The sequence below is a fragment of the Stigmatopora argus genome, chromosome 20, assembly GCF_051989625.1.
Source record: "Stigmatopora argus isolate UIUO_Sarg chromosome 20, RoL_Sarg_1.0, whole genome shotgun sequence".
Classification (NCBI taxonomy): Eukaryota; Metazoa; Chordata; class Actinopteri; order Syngnathiformes; family Syngnathidae; genus Stigmatopora; species Stigmatopora argus.
The window spans coordinates 10,212,745-10,230,677 of record NC_135406.1 but is presented as its reverse complement, the minus strand read 5'-3'; the positions used below and the strand labels follow the sequence as shown (position 1 = coordinate 10,230,677).

General features: G+C 41.3%; 1 long non-coding RNA gene and 2 other non-coding genes across 4 annotated transcripts; 2 read left to right on the top strand and 1 right to left on the bottom strand.

The window, feature by feature from the left end:
• The first annotated feature begins 3,279 nt into the window (after positions 1-3,279).
• On the top strand, positions 3,280-3,361 carry trnap-ugg (transfer RNA proline (anticodon UGG)). The gene has a single exon. It is a non-coding gene; the product is annotated as a tRNA-Pro (tRNA).
• A 5,669-nt stretch (positions 3,362-9,030) lies between these two features.
• trnai-aau (transfer RNA isoleucine (anticodon AAU)) lies at positions 9,031-9,104 on the bottom strand. Its single transcript has one exon. It is a non-coding gene; the product is annotated as a tRNA-Ile (tRNA).
• Positions 9,105-14,670: 5,566 nt separating this feature from the next.
• LOC144065671 (uncharacterized) lies at positions 14,671-16,997 on the top strand. Of its 2 annotated transcripts, XR_013297253.1 has the most exons (5): positions 14,671-15,652; positions 15,743-15,928; positions 16,005-16,105; positions 16,235-16,365; positions 16,673-16,997. It is a non-coding gene; the product is annotated as an uncharacterized LOC144065671 (long non-coding RNA). The 2 variants fall into 2 exon arrangements; XR_013297252.1 differs by having other exon boundaries at positions 14,671-15,928.
• The last annotated feature ends 936 nt before the right edge of the window (positions 16,998-17,933 follow it).

The following is a 17,933-nucleotide window of genomic DNA, read 5'->3' as shown; positions in this document are numbered from 1 at the left end:
TATTATTCTATATATGTTTTCTTTATATTGAGCTCTTTCATTCTCTTGGCACAGTATAACAATATTTTCCTTCTATATTTTTAACACAACCCTCGAAGTCCCTTGGCGGGGGGGCGCTACCTCCCCTATGTCTGCTGATTAGGCAGATAGGCCGACACACAGCCTTAAAATCCTGCTATATACTTTTACATCAATCCGACACACAGAAAGATGCCTTTTCCGACACACAGAGAAGAGTATATGCAACTTTTCTTTTTTTTTACGAATGAAGCATTTCCCTTCCTCGAAGGAAAACGGGGCCTTACGGGTTGGATTCTACAAATTAATTTTAAAAGTGCCTTACCGCTCAGGTGCGCTCTGCGTCCGGTGGGATGGATTCGCTTCCTTCTTCTGGACAGCGGAGAATCGATCACCCTTCTCCTCAATGGGGAAACAGCTGACGTCAGATTTTTGGATTGATTTTTCGCGATCCAAAATCAAGATGCGAATCTTCCCGGGTTTCGGGCACCAGAATGTTGGGGCTACTTGCCAACACTTAAATAAACTCGAACACAAGAGCACACATTGAGACAGAAAGAATGAAATTTAAGGCCGCGTCTGCAGAGGCGGGGGTCAAGCAAGAACTCAGATGCCGGAGAATGTGACTACTCTCCAGGCCTCTCCAAGCTATTTCCCGCCAAAAACCTGCTTCAACGGTGTTTTTAATAGAGATAAGACAAGTCATAAAAATGGGAGGCGTTAATACAAATGAAGGAGGTGGAGGACAAAATGGTGTAGTGCACATTTTAACCAATAGGTGTAGATAAATTCTATTCTAGTAACTTCTAATACATCAGAGTGCAAAAGTGTGCAAGATTAAATATAAGAATACAATTCATATTTCACAACCTCAATCAAAAAAATCAGTTTTAAACAGTGAAAAATAGTGCTTGAGTGCATTTTTTTAAATCTCATCTATGATTTTGAATTCAAACACATTTTTTCTTCGATTGAAGAGTTTTTTTATTATAGTGAGGTTATGAATTGTTTGAATGCACAGCAATATTTAGACCGAGGGATTTCTTTTTATTGAATAATAAGACATTAATTACACAAATAGAATCACAAATGTACCTCCATTAATGTAGTTTAACAATATACTCACAATGAAGAAATAATCCAGAATTATGAGATAAGAGTTATTTTTTCAATGATCCACAAACTGGTTCTTTTTAATTCTGCTGGGCAAAATACCACCCACCTACTACTTCATGTTTGGCAACTAGCACGTATTAGACTACTGTAGCACCATCTTTGCAGTGATGGTGAACAACTGTTGAAGGAAGAGCACTCTGTCTTCCTTCTCGGGTTCGATTAATTTCGGATGTGGAAGATGTTGGATGTCCAAATACAGGATGGAGGCGATGAACAGTGACTTCAAAGCTTTTATTACAGAATATTCTGAGCACAGGTGAAACACAGGCAAGGCTGTCGTCCACAAATGCGCCGAGACAGACAACTTACATTCACCTTTATTCTCTCAAGAGGGTGGAACCGAAACCGAACAGGGATGGGATTTTTCCCTACTTCATACAGTAAGCTATTTGTTATGAACCGGCAAATAGAAGATAATGACAATGTTGCAAGTGTTCAAGGCCACATCTGGCTACAGGACAGAGCTCTACTAAGGAGAAGCTCTTTAAGTTGCTTGTTGGTGCCTTGGAGGAGAGTCTTGGAGTTGTGGAAGATGGAACTCAGGACGATAATCGGGACTGCAAAAGAATGTGTCCATCTGGACAGGACACATCGTGATAAGAAGGTGCCGGCCCATCAAGTTGACAGGGCACTTTGATGAAGGAATGAGTGAGAGTTTGTGAGTAGCACTTGGTGGCTACCGGGGAAGTTAAAGGCAGGATGACCTCTTCACCCTTGTATCCTAGTAGTGGTATGACAGGTTCACCAATAGGCATTCCCAAATGCACGCACAAATAAAGAGACAAGACAATCCTCTGTGATATTCTTGCAAGAGAGAATCGAACCGATTCGTCTCTGTCTAGGTTCATTCTCACGTTACACGCATCTTTTCCCTGTTTACTAGCTTCAAGGACCCTAGTAACAATGGATGTCTCAGCTCTCAAGGGAGGGGTGGGAAAATAGGAGTGAGAAGTCAATAGTAAAGGACCCTAGTTACAATAGAAGTTTTAGCTCTCAAAACAAATGGTCATGTAGAGCCGAAGGTTCTTCTCCACATTCCAGCAGTCCAAGAGGATTTGACCATCCTGTTGTTTGGTCTAACTAAGGAGCAAAGCATTTAGTCCGTTGCAAGCAGATGTATTAAAATGACTTTTCTAATGTAAATAAGCTAAGTAAAGCAAAAATAAAAATCTAGTTACATTTCTACCAGTTATCCCCTTCAACATCAAAAAGATAAAAACAATTTACCGTTGATTTCAGACATAAAGTTACTGTATTTTCACACCTCTAGAAAGAAAACAATCTTTTATATATTAATTTGTCAAATTGTTCAAATTAATGTATTCATTTTCCTCTTGTATGAAATGTATGGAAATGTAACATTCCTGACAGTAAAGGGTGCAGGTCACATGGTTCCACAGTGGGCTCCCGGTCCAGCTCTTCACATGTTCCAGTCCTTTTTAACAAATAGCTCCTACTAAGCCTGATGGAAAATTGATTGGTCAGTTTGCACTCACTCATGAGACTTATTTTTCCAGGGAATTTGGATTTTAAGGGAAGAGACGTTTGGAAATTGTGATCTTTGTACTTATTCTATAGAGCACACTGTTCACTTCGGTTTGGGCAAGGTCCAAAGAAAATTTGTACCTAAACAAATCAAAAACAATGTAATTAACTGTTTTCGCTTTGCAAGTTAAATCCATTGCCATGTAGAAATGAACGCCGCCATCCCTTCTTCCTCTTGAGGTTTTACGGTCGTTGGCAGCCAACATACTAAAGCATTGTCGCCCTCTACTGTCTCATTACGTCACATTGCCAAGTTCTCAATTCAGATTTTAGACAGAGGAGGGCGATAATGTTAAATTTGGTCTCTAAATGCCACAGCGTGACACTAAATCGAAAAGCTGCATTTTGAGAAAAGGTTAGGTAATGTTAAGAACATTTAAATGTTACATATGTGTTTGAGCTTATTGCAAGCAACAAATAACACATTTTAATATTCAAATATAAGGGTTTTAAGGTTATTTCACAATTTACCACTGCACCATCACGGATCAGGAAGAGATTGTTTTACCTTTGTAAAATCCTTAGGTTTACATTAAACAAGGTAGTGTGGCCGAGAGGTCCAAGGCGCTGGAATTGGACTCCAGTCTCTCAGGAGGTGTGGGTTCAAATCTCACCACTGCCAATAATTCATGAGATATTAATATTTCTTTAGTTGGAGTGCTAATGGCTTCTCACTAACCTGGAAACTAAAATGAGAAAACCACTGGTGAGAGAGCTGAGTCCCAAACACACTAATAGGAGTGTCGAGTTTGCTCACTACTGTGTCGCCGACAGTACCTCTCTTTGATTTAATCATAATGATTTTTTATGAGACTCCTTTTTGCATATCCACGGTGTAACAATGTTGTTAAAGAATTCAGAGATTTTTTGTATTTTAAAAGTGTAGAAATATAAAAGTAAATGAAGACATTATCAGGTATGCGGCCCAGTGGTGCGAGTGATTAGCGCGTCGGTCTCACAGCTCTGGGGTCCTGGGTTCAAATCCAGATCATCTCCATCTGTGTAGAGTTTGCATGTTCTCCCTAGGCCTGTGTGGGTTTGAGTATGGGTTTGAGTAGGGGTGTGAGTGTGCATGGTTGTCCGTGCCCTTGTGCCCTGCGATCGGCTGGCCACCGATTCAGGGTGTCTCCCACCTCTGCCTCCATCAGAATTCCCGTGTGGGAGTGTTCCACGAGGAACACTCGATCGTTTGCAAAATAATGCATGCCAAAGTTGTTCTTCACAGACTAGAAGGTGGGTTCACTTTTTATATTTATATGTTCTCCCAATGTGTTATAAAAGGGCTTTTTTGTGCGCTGCAATTGATTTATTTAAAAATTATCAAGTCGACAGAAGGTACAAGCTTGATTTCAAGACAATTAAACAGTATAAATATGAAATCATAAAAAGGAAATATATATATATATATATATATATATATATATATATATATATATATATATATATATATATATATATATATATATATATATATATATCGATGTATTTTTCAAAATCAATTATTTTGAAATATATTTTTGGATTGAAATAAGTGGGAGAAAAAAAGCTGTTTTTAGAGTTCTTAAATATTATATATATATATATATATATATATATATATATATATATATATATATATACATTATAAATATATAATATTATGTTTCCTTTGTTTAAGAACTCTAAAAACTGCTTTTTTTCCACTCATTACAATCCAAAAATATATTTCAAAATTATTGATTTAGAAAAATAAAATAAATCGATAAAACTGAATGTTGGCTCTTTTTCCATTTTTTTCTGTCAACAAAAAAGAATAGCTGTCATTTTTCCTTTTTAATTAAAAATGATTAAAATATATATTTGATGCTTCACTCTTTTCTAAAAGGATTCTAAATAAATTAAAATCTCAAAAATACAAGAGAATATCTGCAAAGAAGAGGCTCAAAAAAGATTTGGAAAAACTTTAAGGGCCTATGAGGTTACTTTACTGACCAATAGTCCTTTTTTTAGTGAAATACACTTAAAAAAAACGTTTAAACCCCTTTGGCTATTGATGAGACTACTACAGTAGTGCTATGTTGACAACATCACGAATGTATGGCATCCTCTTCTGTTTAGCTACGTTACTATAGCGACCAGGATATTAGTCCTTTCATTCCAGCCTAACCACTGCCAATATAAGTATAAGACTAAATTCCCAGTCTAACATAAAGAACCTCTAGATAGAATAGTAGACAGTTTATAAAATATATAATTTATCTTGGGGTCTTTGCAAGCTTCAGAAAATATCTTGGTCCTGATGGGAAGGTGTCAGAGTTTTCTGGTGCCAACGAGTATGTTGAGCCCCCTCAAATCGAAGAGGAGCCAGAGTTCCCCCAAGACACAGAGAGAGAGAAGAGCAACTTAAAATAAAAAAGGAGGAATTAGATGTCACCTGGTCAACTGGTGCATCCTTGAAGAGAGAAGATGATCTTGGCGTGGCCAGCGGAGGGGCGGAGCCTGCAAACACTTTAACATGGCCCCAAATTAAAGAGCAAAAGAGTTAAGAGCAACTTTCAATCAAAACGGAGGAGCAGCAAGATGTCACTTGGTCAACTGCTGAGCCTTTCAAGAGTGAAGTTGATCTAGGCGTGGCCGGAAGAGGGGCGGAGCCTCTGCACGGCAGCGACTCAACAGAAGGATGGCAAGAAGAAGCTTTTATTGCTCCTCCATCAGATAGTGACGACTTGCTTTATGATAATGATGACGATGAAGGTCTCAAGAAAAATCCCAGTGGCGGCAAACTCTGCAAATGTTCTCAGTGTGGGAAAACCTGTGAAATAATCTTGAAAAGTAATCAAATAATGTTTCACATCTATGACATCACCTTCAATCCGTGTCATGCCCATGTCATAGATACCTTCCATCCACATCACAACCATCGGTTTCAAAACCATGCATCTTTGTAATAGGGTATGTCCTTTGTTTATGTTTATATGTAGCCTTTAACATCATCAGTATCACCACCATCATCGGTGTCACTGTCCCGATGCATCTTTGTAATAGGGAATTTGTATGTCCCTTGTCATAGAGAATTTGTATGTCATGAAATCTTGCCCTAAGTAAAATATTTTCTATAGAAGTAGAGTCGTCGGACCCACCACCTCCGTACTCTCCTTCTGCAGAAGCTTCAAAATCTCACTCATCTGTCTCGGCGTGCTTTACTTGTGTTTCGACCTTGTGAATGTTCATAGTGGATCGGACAAAACCTTTGGTAGAATGTTTACTTTGAAAAGACATATGGCAACCCACATTGGGCAGAAACCGTTTTGTGCTCAGTTTGTGCTAAAACATTCACACAGAAAGCAAACTTAAAAAGCCACACAAGAACCCACACTGGTGGAAAAACATTTTCCTGCTCAAATTGTGGTCACGCTTTCTTTCGAAAGCAGGACTTAATCATCCACACAAGGACCCACACTGGTGAAAAACCATTTTCCTGCTCATTTTGTGGTCAAAATTTAAGAACATGAGAATCCACAAAGGGGAGAACTCCTTTTCCTTGCGCAGTTAACAACTTCACCAGAACTGACTTTGGGTTCATTTTGTAGTTCTATTACACTTTTATATTTATCCAAACGGTTTTGATTGGCATGGAACTAAACTGATCTGGCAATTGATATGTAACTGCCACATTTTAGTTTCACTGTATTTTTTTTGTGTATTTTAATGTCAGTTTCACCATACCTCCTGTAGTGGGCGCAGTGGCGCTTGAGCGAGCGTACGTTTGCTAAATGGGAAGATTCGTGCAGCAGAAGAAGCGCTCTCGGTAAGAGAAAGGCAGCACGAGACAAGCTCAGCCAGAAAGTTGCAAGCTAAAGTAATATAAAGAGAAATAAAGAATAAAACCCAGGCTAATTCCTCTTGGTACTCAGCCAACGAGGTGTTTAGTCAATTTTTGTGTATTTATTTTATTTCAAAAAATTGTCTATTTTTTTAAAGCGAATTTTCGTTTTTGTGTGTTATTAGTTATCTAGGTGTTATTTGTAAATCTGCCAATATGGATTCAATAAATTCATCAGTTTGAGAAAGACACTTAGTACTCACAAGTAAGTACTCAATATTGCAGAAATGTATACCAAAACATGACTTTGAGTCACATATTAAGGCCCATTTTGGAAATTGTTTAAAAAGTCTCCTGGGTTATAGACGCTGGAGCAATTTTTCTTTTTCCAGTATGATTTATTTAGTTCAAATTTGCATTTTCAGTACTCATGATTGATAGTGAGAGATTGCAGTTGTTTTTCCCAATTGGTAAAACAGAAAATCCGAATACATAACAGGTATGCTAACAGATAGCAAAACATAGGTACGCTAACGGCTAGCATAACATACGCTAGTGACTAGCATAACATACGCTAGAGGCTAGCTTAACATACACTAGCGGCTATCTTAACAGGTACGCTAGTGGCTAGCAAAACATAGGTACGCTAGAGGCTAGCATAACATAGGTACTCTAGCGAATAGCATAACATAGGCATGCTAGCGGATAGCATAACATAGGTACTCTAGCGGATAGCATAACATATGTATGCTAGCGGATAGCATAACATACACTAGTGGCTAGCATAACAGGTACGCTAGCAGATAGCAAAAAATAGGTACGCTAGCGGCTAGCATAAATACGCTAGTGGCTAGCATAACATAGGTACGTTAGAGGCTAGCATAACATAGGTACTCTAGCGATCAGCATAACAGGTACGCTAGCAGATAGCAAAACATAGGTACGCTAGCGGCTAGCATAAATACGCTAGTGGCTAGCATAACATATGCTAGCGGCTAGCTTAACATACGCTAGCGGCTAGCTTAACAGGTATGCTAGCGACTAGCAAAACATAGGTACGCTAGAGGCTAGCATAATATAGGTACTCTAGCGAATAGCATGACATAGGCACGCTAGCAGATAGCATAACATAGGTACGCTAGCGGATAGCATAACATACGCTAGCGGCTAGCATAACATACGCGAGCCTAGTGTCATGCTAGTGCTCTATCGGATGAGGCGTCCAATGTATTGACAAAAAACTGAAAATATACCGTCAAATGAGACTGCAACCTATCACAAGGTGCATTTTATAGTTGTGAAAATACAGTATTTGGGATTTATTCATCAACACTGCTTTGTCTACAAACCTCCTGGGACTTCTTCCATGAAGATCTTGATGAAAGAGTCCTCGCTGAGGGAGCACAGATACTGGACGATGTTCCGGTGCTTCAGTCGCTTGTGCAGGCAGATTTCCTTGTGGAGTGGCTGGGAATATTTGTCAATGAGTGTTTGTTAGTGGCTGTCAAGTGGAAGGACAAACAATCCACTCACGTGCTGTCCTTTTCTGGAATCTTCTTGATGGCTGCTAACGTCCCTGCCGGCATACACCACCCCGTACGTGCCTTTCCCGAGTACCACTTTGTCGCTGTTTTCGTTGGTCTCATACACGCACTGGGAAGGGAAATGCGATAAATTATTCTGGATGGCCATTTAAGATTGAATTGTCTCTTTATGGTTATAGAACTATACTTCCATTTGTAAAAGTTAGATTCAAGTGTGAAAAAAAGTGTTGTCATCAGGTTATGCACTTTTTGTTTAGCGTCTTGGGCAAGTAATTACTCTCTCAAGAAGGGTTCTATGTCACTTGTGGTTAGCTTAGCTTTTAGCATAAAGTTAAAAAGATATCCATGAAAGAGTGAAAAATGTGACCACAATCCTAAACTATAAATATTTTGTGATGTGTTATTATATTCTAATATTGATAGAACATACGACAACTGTGTCTAAACTCATATTCGCGCATGCTAGCAATTAGCATGAAAAGCTAAGGTTCAGAACGTTAACCCACTAGCATTAGCAAGGTAGCTCAGTCAACGTACCAGACAGATAGACAACTCTGTTACAGCATTTGTTGATTCTATTTTAAGAGTTTTTACATCTTTATTTGGAGATTTTTGCACTTGTGACGACTATTAAGAGTAATCCTATTATCATTTTCTACAGGCTTCCTCATTGGAGGCTAAGCAAAGTTGAGAAACACTGTTCTGCCCGCTTGAGTATGAAGACAAATTTAATTTCACATCAATTTGGGAAGGACAGATATGTGGTGGGAACAAACCTCAAGTATTCCTCACTGAGATGATTCACATCCTAGGTGGCGTCTTCTGCCTTGTGGAGATGAGAATTTACCAGATCAGAGAAACTGAGGAAACATCAAGACAAGACATTATGTTATGTTAGGGCAAAAGCTGTTGTATTAGGCAATTTCAACTACCATGGAGAGGTCATGGCCCATGTGGGGGTTGAACCCACGACCTTGGCGTTATTAGCACCACACTCTGACCAACTGAGCTAACAGGCCATGTGTTGAAGAACCCAGATTTTTGCGTGATGACGCAAATGCAACACGTCAACTAGCTCAACAGTCATGTTATAGCAAAATAAGTTGTATTAGGCAATTTAAACTACTACAAAGAGGTCACCACCTGTGCAGGGGTTGAACCCACGACCTTGGACTTGTAAGCACCACACTCTGACCTACTGAGCTAGCGGGCCATTTGCAAATTGGCCATGATTTTTGTGTGATGCTCGTAAATGCAACAAGTCAGCTCGCTAACTGTTATGTTACGGCAAAAGAAATTGTACCCGGCAATTTCAAATGACAACGGAGAGGTTATGGCCTGTACGAGGGTACAAACCTCAAGTATTCCTCACTGAGATGATTCACATCCTAGGTGGCGTCTTCTGCCTTGTGGAGCTGAGAATTTACCAGATCACAGAAACTGAGGAAACATCAAGACAAGACATTATGTTATGTTAGGGCAAAAGAGGTGTATTAGGCAATTTCAACTATCACGGAGAGGTCATGGCCCATGTGGGGGTTGAACCCACAATCTAGGCATTTGTAGCACCACACTCTGACTAACTGAGCTAAACAGCAACGTGCTGGCTTTGGCTCGGGTGCGACTGGCGGGCGAGTCGGCACGGAGATGCGGGGAGCTTGGACGGGCGAGGTCGAGGGGGGAGCTTGGATGGGCGAGGTCGAGTGGGGAGCTTGGACGGGCGAAGTCAAGTGGGAGCGGGGAGCTTGGACGGGGGAGGTCGAGCGGGGAGCTCGGACGGGCGAGGTCGAGCGAGGAGCGGCGAGTTGGAATTGAAAGTGCTTCTAATAGGGGACCGAAACGTTTAGGTCTCCCGGGCTGCACTGGCATCTGCCCCCACATCGGAGCCAACTCACCACCAGGTTGTGATCGGTTGACAGCTCCGTCCCTCTCTCTACCCGAGTATCCAAGACATGCGGGTGTCCTGATGCGAAGTGCACATATGGACACCCTTATGCGTGAACATGGTGTTCATTATTGTCAATCCACTACGAGCGCAGAAATCCAACAATAGAATACCACTCGGGTTTCGATCAGGGGGGCTGTTCTTCCCAATCACTCCCTCGAGGTCTCACATCAGCATTGAAGTCCCCCAGCAGAACAAGGGAGTCCCCATAAGGAGCACTCTCCAGCACCCCCTCCAAGGACTCCAAAAGGGGAAGGTACTCTGGACTGCTGTTTGGTTCATGCACACAAACAACAAGCAGGTGCCGTCCCCCCACCCGAAGATGGAGGGATGCTGGAAGTGTCCAACCCCCCTTGAGAGGGGTGGTACCGGAACGCAAGCTGTGTAGTGCTGAGCCAAAATATGTTGAACCGGGATTTCTCAACCTCACGCTCAGGCTCTTTCCCAACCAGAGAGGTGACATTCTACGCCCCAAGAGATAGTTTCTGCAGCCGGGGATCACCTTCTTTGGCCCCTCTCACAGGTGGTTAGCTCATGTGAGGGGGAACCCACGTCGCCTCTCCGGGCTGTGCCCGGCCGGGCCCCATGGGTCTAGGCCCGGCTACCAGGCGCTCGCCATCGCTCCCCTCCTCCGGGCCTAGCTCCAGAGTGGGGCCCCGGTGACCCGCGTCCGGGTGAGGGAAGATGTCGTCCAATAATGTTGCTCATCATAAAAGGTCTTCTGAGCCATTCTTCGTCTGATCCCTCGCATCAGACCAGTTTGCCATGGATAACCCTACCAGGGGTGCAAGGCTCTGGACAACATGGCTCCAAGGGTCACTGGGACTGACAAACCCCACCACCGGGACACACAAACCCCACCACCACGATAAGGTAGTGACTCATTGGTGGGGTATTATTAGCTAAAGTGCAAGTTTACATTTAACATGGTATCTTGTCTTGTAAATCCCAGTACCGAATCCCTCGTACAGCGTTTTTCATTGGAATGGAAATTTTTAAATGCATAATGGATGACTCTGTGAATAGCAGGACTAACCAAGGGTATGCCAGTCCCCGGGCGAGACCGAGGTTCTTGCGCTGGTGGCCCTCAGGAGCTCTGTCAGCAGGTAGGAATACCCACGTGCTCTCAGTATATCTGCTTCGATTTGATCGATTAGTTTTGTGAGTTACCTTGCGAAGTGTGAAGTGATGTGTCAGAGGAAGCAGAGTGGCGCAGCAGAAGTGTGCTGTGCCCATAACCCAGAGGTCAATGGATTGAAACAATTCTCTGCTACTGACATCAGTTCTTTTTTGTAGAAGCAAACTACCCCACTTCCAAGTGTTACCATTGCTGTCAAAAAATGTTCTTGAAAATTATTAATTCTGTAAAACTTATCTTTTCTCATTTTCTTCTGAGGGATGCCTACTGATCAAAAATCAGATCGGAAATCGGGCCTGATCACATTATTTTCACAAGTTCGGAATTTGATAAAAAACCCATTGTTTTTTGAAATGCCCTGACATTCTCATGAAGGCGGAAGTGATACCGCGAAACATGTCAGGTAAGGCCTAAAATTCATTGTGAAAAAGGAACAGAAAATAGTCAAATAGGAAAATTCATTTTTATTTCATTACATTTAGTCCATTTTTCTTTTTGTCATCTATTTCAAATATTAACAACAACAAGTGATTAATTGCATTCTGGTTCCATACACTTTGAGAGCATGTTCTCAACAAAAAGAAAATGTAGTACCACCAGTTAAAAAAACAACTGAACAAGACAGGTAAAAAAAAGTGAAAAAAATCGAAAATTACATCTAAATGTGAGAAAAGATATTCCTGTCCTTAGGAATAAAACATTGGCAACAAACTGAGCAAAAAAGTTGCTGTCTTACTGAATGTTTGAAAAGGTCTTTGCGTCTGTGTGGGTTTGTTGTGTGATGCTTTAAGTTTTCCTTCCAAATGAATGTTTGACTACAGACTGGCCAAGAAGAGGGCTTTCAAATTCTATACGAGAGGAAACTTAGAAGCGTACTTGTCATTAAAGTGACTTGATGACTGAGCTGTCTCGCACTCTCTTTGCCGCATATCTGGATAAAACTTGATTGTCCTGAATGGAGGTAGGTGTGTACGTGAGCACGGGTCCTCCTGTCTAGAATTTGGGGGACGCAGTACACGCGAGACTTCCAAATATGTTGATAACTGCTGTTTGCTCGATTTTTGAATGTATTTTTTTACTGAGGAAAAAATAAATAAAAACGAAAAACAAACAAGAAAAAAATAATTCAAAAACATAACGCCAAAAATACATTTTGAAAATCAAAGAAAAACACCCTCAGACAATAAATTAATTTGAAAAACAAAGAAGAAAAAAATACTTCAAAAAAACAACACCAAAGATGAATTAATTTGAAAAACGGCCAGGACTTTATTTTATTTTATTTTCAAGGTGAGTGCGATCAGCTTTCATAAACCTGAAACCCATTAGAAACGTGGCCGGATGATTCGCCTAAAGACGTTTCGCCGACAGACGTTTGACAGACGGACAGGTCGCCGAATGGACGTTCCACCGAACGGAACTTCGGCCTAGCGGAGGTTTCGCCGGCGCGCTCGCCCCGCCCCCGGATCGTGTGTGTGCATGTTTTGCAAGATCAGCCCGCGGGCCATATACAGCCCGTTAGGATTTTTAATCCGGCCCTCCGAGTAGGTAAATCATATCCCTACGGTCATCGGAGGGGTTTCTCCCCGGGAACAGTGCTTCGTGGGCGGATTTTAATCACACATGCTGAGTTTCATTATCGAGCTCCATATATTTCCCGAGTTTGAGCACTTTAAAAATCGGCGGGGGTTCCTCCAGAGCCTATCCGAGAATAGTGCGCCGTGAGCGGACTGGGTTGGACGACGCCCCGCTGAATTTCTGCAGCTCCAGAAATGTTTCAAAATCCATCTTAAAACAGCGTTTAATGATTAAACACAAATACTAGTATTTGTATGTACAATATTGTTTTTATACTAGTATTTTATTTAAAAGAAGACAAAGGAAATTCACATATTCTTCGTGTATACAGACTAGATGTCCGATGCGCGTTGTGAGGCAATAGAGTTTGACGTCGTCGCTTGTCGGCCATTTTAAGAACAGAGCCATTCGACAAACGGCTCAAAATGCTCTCAAATTTGGTCAAATCCAGCCGAAAACAGCGTTTAATGATTAAATACAAATACTAGTATTTGTATTTGCGACATCAAATATCGGATAGGCACTGGGGAAACACACCGTTGATGTGTGTGGTGCTCATACTTTGAAAAATTTATGGAGCTCGGGATTTCAGCGGGGCATCAGCCAACCCAATCCGCTCATGTGTCCTTGGTTACGCTCGGGAAAAAACGCTGCCGATGTGTGTGGTGCTCACGCTTAGAAAAAAATTATGGTGCTCAGGATTCCAGCGGGGCATGTGTCACCCCTGTCCGCCCACAGAGCACTGTGCTCGGTGAAAAACCCATCCAATGTGTGTGGGGCTCAAAATGGAAATTTGTAAATGCATAATGGATGACTTTGTGAATAGCAGGACTAACCAAGGCTATGCCAGTCCCCAGCCGAGGTTCTTGCGCTGGTGGTCCTCAAGAGCTCCGTCAGCAGGTGGGAATACCCACGTGCCCTCAGTATATCCGCTTCGATTTGATTGATTAGTTTTGTGAGTGAGCTTGTGAAATGTGAAGTGATACGAAGCAGAGTGGCGCAGCGGAAGTGTGCTGGGCCCATAACCCAGAGGTCAAGCGATCGAAACCATTCTCTGCTACTCACATCAGTTCTTTTTTTGTAGAAGCAAACTACCCCGCCATTGCTGTGAAAAGTTGTTCTTGAAAATTATTAATTCTGTAAAAGTTACCTTTTCTCATATTCTTCCGAGGTATGCCTCCTGAACAAAAATCCGATCGGAATGGATCAGACATCGGGCCTCATCGCATCATTTTCACAAGATCGGAATTTGATAAAACACGAATTGTTTTTTTGAAACACGTCCCGCAAATGCCTTGACATTCTGATGAAGGCGGAAGTAATACAGCAAAACATGTCAGGTAAGGCCTAAAATTCATTGTGAAAAAGGAACAGAAAATTGTCTAATAGGAAAATGCATTTTTATTTCATTACATATAGTCCATTTTTCTTTTTGTCATCTATTTCTAATATTAACAACAAGTGTTTAATTGTATTCTAGTTCCATACACTTTGAGAGCATGTTCTCAACAAAAAGAAAATGCAGTACCAGTTAAAATAACAACTGAACAAGACAGGTAAAAAAAGTGAAAACAATCGAAAATTACATTTAAATATGAGAAAATAAATTCCTATCCTTAGGAATAAAACATTGGCAACAAACTGAGCAAAAAAGTTACCATTGTTTTTTGAAATGCCCTGACATTCTCATGAAGGCGGAAGTGAAACCGCGAAACATGTCAGGTAAGGCCTAAAATTCATTGTGAAAAAGGAACAGAAAATAGTCAAATAGGAAAATTCATTTTTATTTCATTACATTTAGTCCATTTTTCTTTTTGTCATCTATTTCAAATATTAACAACAACAAGTGATTAATTGCATTCTGGTTTCATACACTTTGAGAGCATGTTCTCAACAAAAAGAAAATGTAGTACCAGTTAAAAAAACAACTGAACAAGACAGGTAAAAAAAAGTGAAAAAAATCGAAAATTACATCTAAATATGAGAAAAGATATTCCTGTCCTTAGGCATAAAACATTGGCAACAAACTGAGCAAAAAATTGCTCTCTTACTGAATGTTTAAAAAGTTCTTTGCGCCTGTGTGGATTTGTTGTGTAATGCTTTAAGTTTTCCTTCCAAATGAATGTATGACTACAGAGTGGCCAAGAAGAGGGGTTTCAAATTCTATACGAGAGGAAACTTAGAAGTGTACTTGTCATTAAGGTGACTTGATGACTGGGCTGTCTCGCACAGTCTTTGCCACGTATCTGGATAAAACTTGATTGTGCTGAATGGAGGTAGGTGTGTACGCGAGCACGGGTCCTCCTGTCTAGAATTTGGGGAACGCAGTCCACGCGGGACTCCCAAATATGTCGATAACTGCTGCTTGCTCGTTTTTTGAATTTATTCTTGTGTTTCCCAGGTGTTCCGAATTGTCTCGTCAACCCATGTCAGTCTATTTAAACCCCACTGACTGCTTTGTCATTGTTGGATCGTCTGCTGATTACCATGCAATGTTTCCACATTTTCCTCGATCCAATGTGGCATGCCTCGTTCCTCGCTTTCCCGCGTCTCCCCTAGTCAGATTTTGTTTCGTTATTTGACGCCAAGTCTTTTGTTAGTCTATTGCCTCCGGTTTAAGTTATTAAAGTTTCGTTTGAGTACTACTTCCTTCTCCTTGCCTGCTTCACTGCAATTGGGTCCAAAAGATGTAACACAAACGGAGCATATAACAATACCTATATACAGTAAATTCTCGCTATTCTGTGAGAACAGTGTCCCGCAGCCATAGTAAGCGTCTGTTGGCTTATTTAAAAATCTGCTGCAATGCTGTGAATAAGGGTAAGAGCAGCTCAAAAAAGCCCTGGATATAACTCTTGGCATTCCCAAGAATGCCAATGATGCCATGCATCTCTCCATGCTGGAAGGTAACTGAACATGATGACAAGATGGCAAAACATTTGCTCACGAATCAAGTCCAGTTTGCTTACATGTCACCTTCATCTCTCCTCCTTCAGGTTTTGATGAATGCATTGAGTCACAAGGAGAGCTGCTCCTGCAGGATTCATTCAAGGTCTTGGATTCAAGAATAGCCTTGAGCCTGGGAAAAAATAAACAAATCTTCCTCTTGAAGTCCTTGGTGGTGTGCAAGGTGGTCAAGGATGCCTAGAGAACGAGTAGATTTACAAGAAAAAAAACTCAATGTGAGTCATCCTTAACCCACTTCGTACCGATGCAATGTTCTCCATCAAAATGTTCATCATGCCATTTCTTCTATAGATGGCAGACATCAACCTGACTGAGCACCTTAAAAGAGACCCCGCACATTTGCTTTTTTAGTGGCCCACCGTTCCTGGAGGTCGAGCAACATTGTTCTGAAGGTTAGTTTCATTGTCAAGAATAAAAGTTCAGCAAGAATTATGGTCAACATTTTCATCAAAAAAGCACTGATTAAAAAGTGCTCGTTTTTCAAATTGTCTTAACATTTTAAACGTCGTCCTTGTCAATAGGCTTCCACGATTGACACCAAGTTGGAATGAATTGGCCATATGCCAAAGCTAATCCAGGAGGACACCACTGACCTGAGGGGGGCAGTCAAGGAGACAAATACCAAGACGGCCAAGCTCCACAAGACGCCAAGGTAGGAAGCAGGGAAACTTCATACAATTCAAGAGGCATCTTGGTTCAGTAAAAGTGACAAAAAATATGGCTTTTTTAATGAATGATAATCCAAATATGTGATTGGCATCCTCAGCCACTGTTGTTTTCACTTGACAAAGTACCTTTAAAAAAAAGTATTTTTCAATGTCATTATTTACTGAAATGAACAGTTGAATTATAAAAATTGCATTCAACATGCATGAGATTGGAAGTCATGTGAAAAGTGCAAAAGCAATGTTACACAAGCCCATGTCTGTAGGAGTAACGGAACAAATTGTGTCCGGCAGGTCAGCGAGAACCATTGAGGCCATGTCACCGTCCATTGTTTCGCAACCATGGTGTCTTCCAACAGTCGATGCTCCAAAACGAAGCATGGTTTGACTTTTTCAGATTGGACACAATAAACATCAAGAAATGGAGAATAAAACAAAGATTGAGTTATGGTGGGTTTCCAATCCTTAGCCAACATGTATTCTCGTACAAAGGGCCCAAGGTCTTTAGCTGAGTGAGGAGATATCATCATGGAAACATGTGGATGAGATGGTGACATGGGGAGATCCGGCGGGTTATCCTTCATGTACCATTTTAATTGTTCATCAGACAAATGTGTATTGAAAGCCACTCCGGGTTACCAATAAACAAATCGCCACAATGTATTTGCCAAGTGTGTCCTTCAATTGTTTGAAACGAATCAGTATAGACCTCATTACCTTCCCTATCATAGTAGAGCGTGAAATGCAAGCAGTCAGAAACCAAGTCATAGGTACGTATGTCCCGTATCCAGAACTTTGTGTCCAGCAGTGTTCGGCTTGTTTCCAGCCGTCGAAGTCGAGCCCAGTAAATGTCAGCAAAGATTGAGGCAGTTGCTTGTTGGTGCCTTGCAGGAGTCTTGGAGTTGCGGAAGCTCGAACTCAGGACGATAATCGGGACTGCAAAAGAATTAGTGTCCATCTGGAAAGTGCAGATATAGTCCGTCTGGGCTGCATTTGATGACAGGACACATCTTGATAAGAAGATCCCGGTCCATCAAGTTTACAGGGCACTTCGGAGCATAGATGAAGGAATGAATGAGTCTGTGAGTAGCACTTAGTGGCTAGCGGGGAAGTTAAAGGCAGAATGACCACTTCACCCTTGAATCCTCGTGGTGGCATGATAGGTTCACCAATAAGTTGCTTGTTGGTGCCTTGGAGAGTCTTGGAGTTGTGGAAGCTGGAACTCAGGACGATAATCGGGACTGCAAAAGAATGTGTCCATCTGGACAGGACACATCGTGATAAGAAGGTGCCGGCCCATCAAGTTGACAGGGCACTTTGATGAAAGAATGAGTGAGAGTTTATGAGTAGCACTTGGTGGCTACCGGGGAAGTTAAAGGCAGGATGACCTCTTCACCCTTGTATCCTAGTAGCGGTATGACAGGTTCACTAATAGGCATTCACAAATGCACGCACAAATAAAGAGACAAAACAATCCTCTGTGAAATTCTTGCAAGAGAGAATCGAATCGACTCGTCTCTGTCCATGTTCATTCTCACGTTACACGCATCTTTTC